Source organism: Salvelinus fontinalis, unplaced genomic scaffold (genome assembly GCF_029448725.1).
Source record: "Salvelinus fontinalis isolate EN_2023a unplaced genomic scaffold, ASM2944872v1 scaffold_0009, whole genome shotgun sequence".
NCBI lineage: Eukaryota > Metazoa > Chordata > Actinopteri > Salmoniformes > Salmonidae > Salvelinus > Salvelinus fontinalis.
Genome location: NW_026600218.1, coordinates 1,045,251 through 1,050,075, shown reverse-complemented (window position 1 = coordinate 1,050,075; position 4,825 = coordinate 1,045,251).

Genomic DNA, 4,825 nt, shown 5'->3' with positions numbered 1-4,825 from the left:
TTCAGTAGTTCCTCCCGACTGTATGTAATGAAATCTAAGATCACCTGGGGTACCAATGTAAGAAATAACACATAAAAAACACATTTAAAGGGATATCAACCAGATTCCTTTTCCTGTTGCTTTCCTCAGGGTGTGAACAGTCTTTAGACATAGTTTCAAGGTTTTATTTAAAAAATAAGCGAGATTTATCAAAACGCGTCAGTAGATAGACGGATGTCCCTCCCTTAGTTCTTGCGCACGATACTGGTTGCTCAACATTTTCTTTCTCTCCAGTACTGAATAGTTTACAGTCCGGTTGAAATATTATTGATTATTGTTGTTAAAAACAACCTGAGGATTGATTATTAAAAACATTTGACATGTTTCTACGACCTTTACGGATACTATATGGAATTTTCGTCAAGCCTTGATGACTTGCCTAAGGCTGTGGAATACTGAACATAATCGAATAATCGAATTTTATCGAATAAAAGGAACATTTATTGTGTAACTGGGAGTCTCGTGATTGCAAACATCTGAACATCATCAAAGGTAAGCGATTCATTTTTCTGCTTTTCTGGCTTTCGTGACCAATCTACATGGCTGAAAGGTGTTTTGTCTAGTGATCAATAAACTCGGATTGCTTTCGCTGTAAAGCATATTTTCAAAATCTGACACGACAGGTGGATTAACAACAAGCTAAGCTGTGTTTTGCTCTATTGCACTTGTGATTTCGTGAATGTAAAAAAATTAAGCAATTTTATTTTACATTTGGCGCTCTGCAATTAAGCGGTTGTTGATGAAAATGATCCCGCTAAAGGGATCCGTACGTCAAGAAGTTAACTGGCTTGCTTGGTTAAATAAAAGCTAAAAAAAATTAATACAGTGCCTTTTGAAAGTTTTCAGACCACTTGACTTTTTCCTCATTTTGATAGGTTACAGACTTATTCTAAAATGGATTAAATAGTTGTTTTATTCATCATCAATATACACACACTACCCCATAATGAAAATGTTTTAAATATCACATTTGCATAAGTATTCAGACTCTTTACTCAGTACTTTGTTGAAGCTCATTTGGCAGCGATTACAGCATCAAGTCTTCTTTGGTATGACGCTACAAGCATCACTATAAACATCTTGCACTTCAGTGCAGCTTTTGACATAATTGATCATAGTCTGCAGCTGGAAAAACGTACGTGTTATGGCTTTACACCCCCTGCTATAATGTGGATAAAAGTTACTTGTTTAACAGAACACAGAGGGTGTTCTTTAATGGAAGCCTATCAAATATAATCCAGTTAGAATCAGGAATTCCCCAGGGTAACTGTTTAGGCCCCTTGCTTTTTTCAATTTTTACTAACGACATGACGCTGACTTTGAGTAAAGCCAGAGTTTCTATGTATGCGGACGACTCAACACTCTACACATCAGCTACTACAGTGAATGATAGCAACACTCAACAAAGTGCGAGTGGGTGGCAAGGAGTGGTGGCAAGGAATAAGTTAGCCATAAATATTTCTAAAACTAAAAGCATTGTAATTGGAACAAAACACTCACTAAACCCTAAACTTCAACTAAATCTTGTAATAAACAATGAGGAAATTGAGCAAGTTGAGGTGACTAAATAGTTTGGAGTAACACTAGAATGTAAACTGTCATGGTCAAAACATATTGATGCAGTAGTTGCTAAGACGGGGAGAAGTCTGTCTATAATAAAGCGATGCTCTGCCTTCTTAAAACCTGTTATGGCTGCAGGGCGAATATTGAAAAAACTGGAAAATGTGTGCACATTTTCAAACGGCCTCCTAAGAAACTTTTTATTTTCCAATATGCATATATTTACTACTGTTGGATAGATAACAGTCTGTAGTTTCTAAAAAGGTTTGAATTGTTTCTCTAAGTCGAACAGAAATATTTTTACAGCCATTTTCCCAGCCGAATTGAGTTTTCCAAAATGCGATGTGTCTCTTTAAGACCTTCTCTATAAAAGGCCCTTTGACTTAGGACCATAGGGACACGTCACAGGCGTTCGTCAGACTGTAATGCGGAAGTGAGAATTGAAAGGAGTCGAATATCTCGTCCATGGACTGAATAACACACCTTCTTGTGAGACCTGCGCAGTTAAAAAAAAAATCCGGGCGCGAAGGATAATTTGTTCTCGGCTTCTGGAACAAGGTAGATAACGTTGAATATGATGCCTGACTACGATATTATTTGATACATGTCACAAAATCATCCTAAAGTATGTTTTTTCAATATACTTTAATTATATTATTGCAATTTATTCTGGACTTTAGATGTGAAACGACGGAAGAATTTTTTGAAGAAACGCTTTCTAGCTCCGCAATGCTATCGTGCCTGCTAACCCAAGAGGGAAATAATTCGTTCTGGAACCCAACTAAAGACTCTACTGGACATTGGACCCCGTTACAACATTCTGATGGAATATCAAGAAAGATAAGACCCAATTTGGGATGCTTTTTCATATATATGTCGAACTGTTGAATGCTAACTCTGCTAACTGTGCTAGGCTAGCGCTTGACTAGAATCAATGCTGCCTTATGCTAGCTTATGTTGTTAGCTAATATAACGATATATTGTGTTTTCGCTGTAAAACACTTCAAAAATCGGAAATGTTGGCTTTATTCACACGATATCTGTCTTTCATTAGTTATCCACCATATGTTTTTCTGAAATGTTTTATGAGGTGTAATTAGTAGCCGACGTTGGTGTATGTATTTTCTCTGGCTACTCCCGGCTGGATTCAGACTAGCTATGTATTAGCATTTTTGGGTAGCATCAATGTAAAACTGATTTATAGCTAAAATATGCACTTTTTATGAACAAAACATAGATTTATTGTGTAACATGTTATATGACTGTCATCTGAGGTAGTTTTTTCTGGGCTCTTTAGGTTGGTTTTAGTTTATTTCGGTTGGTTGTGCATGCTACTTCAATCATAATTCATACTTCATAATCATAATTCATACGTGTCTGTCCACTTTTGTATTTGGTGGTGAGCTAACATAAATATATGTGGTGTTTTCTCTGTAAAACATTTAAAAAATCGGACATGTTGGCTGGATTGACAAGATGTTTATCTTTCAAATGCTGTATTGGACTTGTTAATGTGTAAAAGTTAAATATTTTTAAAAAATAGATTTTGAATTTCGCGCCCTGCAGGGGTGTAATTTTCGGCCGATTTCGGGCTTGCATCCCAAACAGGTTAACAACACTATCAACAAGGCAGGTCCTACAGGCCCTAGTTTTGTCGCACCTTGATACTGTTCAGTCATGTGGTTAGGTGTCACAAAAAAAGAACAGGGAGGCACAGCTGGCCCTTGGATGTACACAGAGAGCTAATATTAATAATATGCATGTCAATCTCTCCTGGCTGAAATTGAAGAAGAGATTGACTTCATCACTACTTTTATTTATGAGAGGTTGTTGAATGTTGAATGTGCCGAGCTGTCTGTCTAAACTACTGGCACACAGCTCGGACACTCATGCATACCCCACAAGACATACCACAAGAGGTCTCTTCACAGTCCCTATGTTCAGAACAGACTATGGGAGACACACAGTACTACATAGAGCCATGACTACATGGAACTCTATTCCACATTAACTTACTGATGCAAGCAGTAAAATTAGATTTAAAAAAACTGATAAAAAAGCACCTTATGGAACAGCGGGACTTTGAAGCAACACAAACACACACACACATATACGATAACATACGCACTATACATACACATGGATTTAATACTGTAGATATGTGGTAGTGGTGGAGTAGGGGCCTGAGGGCCCACAATGCGTTGTGAAATCTGTGAATGTATTGTAATGTTTTTAAATTGGATAAACTCCCTTAATTTTTCTGGACCACAGAAGGAGATAGCTGCTACTTTGGTAGCAGCTAATGGGGATCCATAATAAATACAAATACAAGCTCGGCACACCTATATTTGGGGAGTTTCTCACTTCTTCTCTGCTGATTCTCTCGAACTCTGTCAGGTTCATGGGGAGCGATGCTGCACAGCTATTTTCATGTTCAAATCCATGTTCTGGCCACTGAAGGACATTTAGAGACTGGTCCCAAAGCCACTCCTGCATTGTCTCGCCTTAGGGTCGTTGTCCTGTTGGAAGGTGAACCTTCGCCCCAGTCTGAGGTCCTGAGCACTCTGGAGCATGTTTTCATCAAGGATCTCTCTGTACTTTGCTCTGTTCATCTATTATCCTGACTAGTCTCCCAGTCCTTGCTGCTGAAAAACATCCCCACAGAATTATTCTGCCATCACCATGCTTCACCGTAGGGATGGTGCCAGGTTTCCTCCAGATGTGATGCTTGGCACTCAGACCAAACAGTTCAATCTCGGTTTCTTCAGACCAGATAATATTGTTTGTCATGGTCTGAGAGTCTTTAGGTGACTTTTGGCAAACTCCAAGCGAGCTGTCATGACCTTTTACTGAGGTGTGGCTTCCGTCTGGCCACTCTACCATAAAGGCCTGATTGGTGGAGTGCTACGGAGATGGTTGACCTTCTGGAAGGTTTTCCCATCTCAAAAGGTGAACTTTAGAACTCTGTCAGAGTGACCATCAGTTTCTTGGTCACCTCCCTGACCAAGGCCCTTCTCACCCGATTGCTCAGTTTGGCTGGGGGGTCAGCTATAGGAAGACTCTTGGTGTTTCCAAACTTCTTTCATTTAAGAATGAGGGAGGCAACTATGTTCTTGGAGACCTTCAATGCTACAGACATGTTTGGTACCCTTCCCCAGATCTGTGTCTCGACATAATCCTGTCTTGGAGCACTATGGACAATTTCCTTAACCTCATAGCTTGGTTT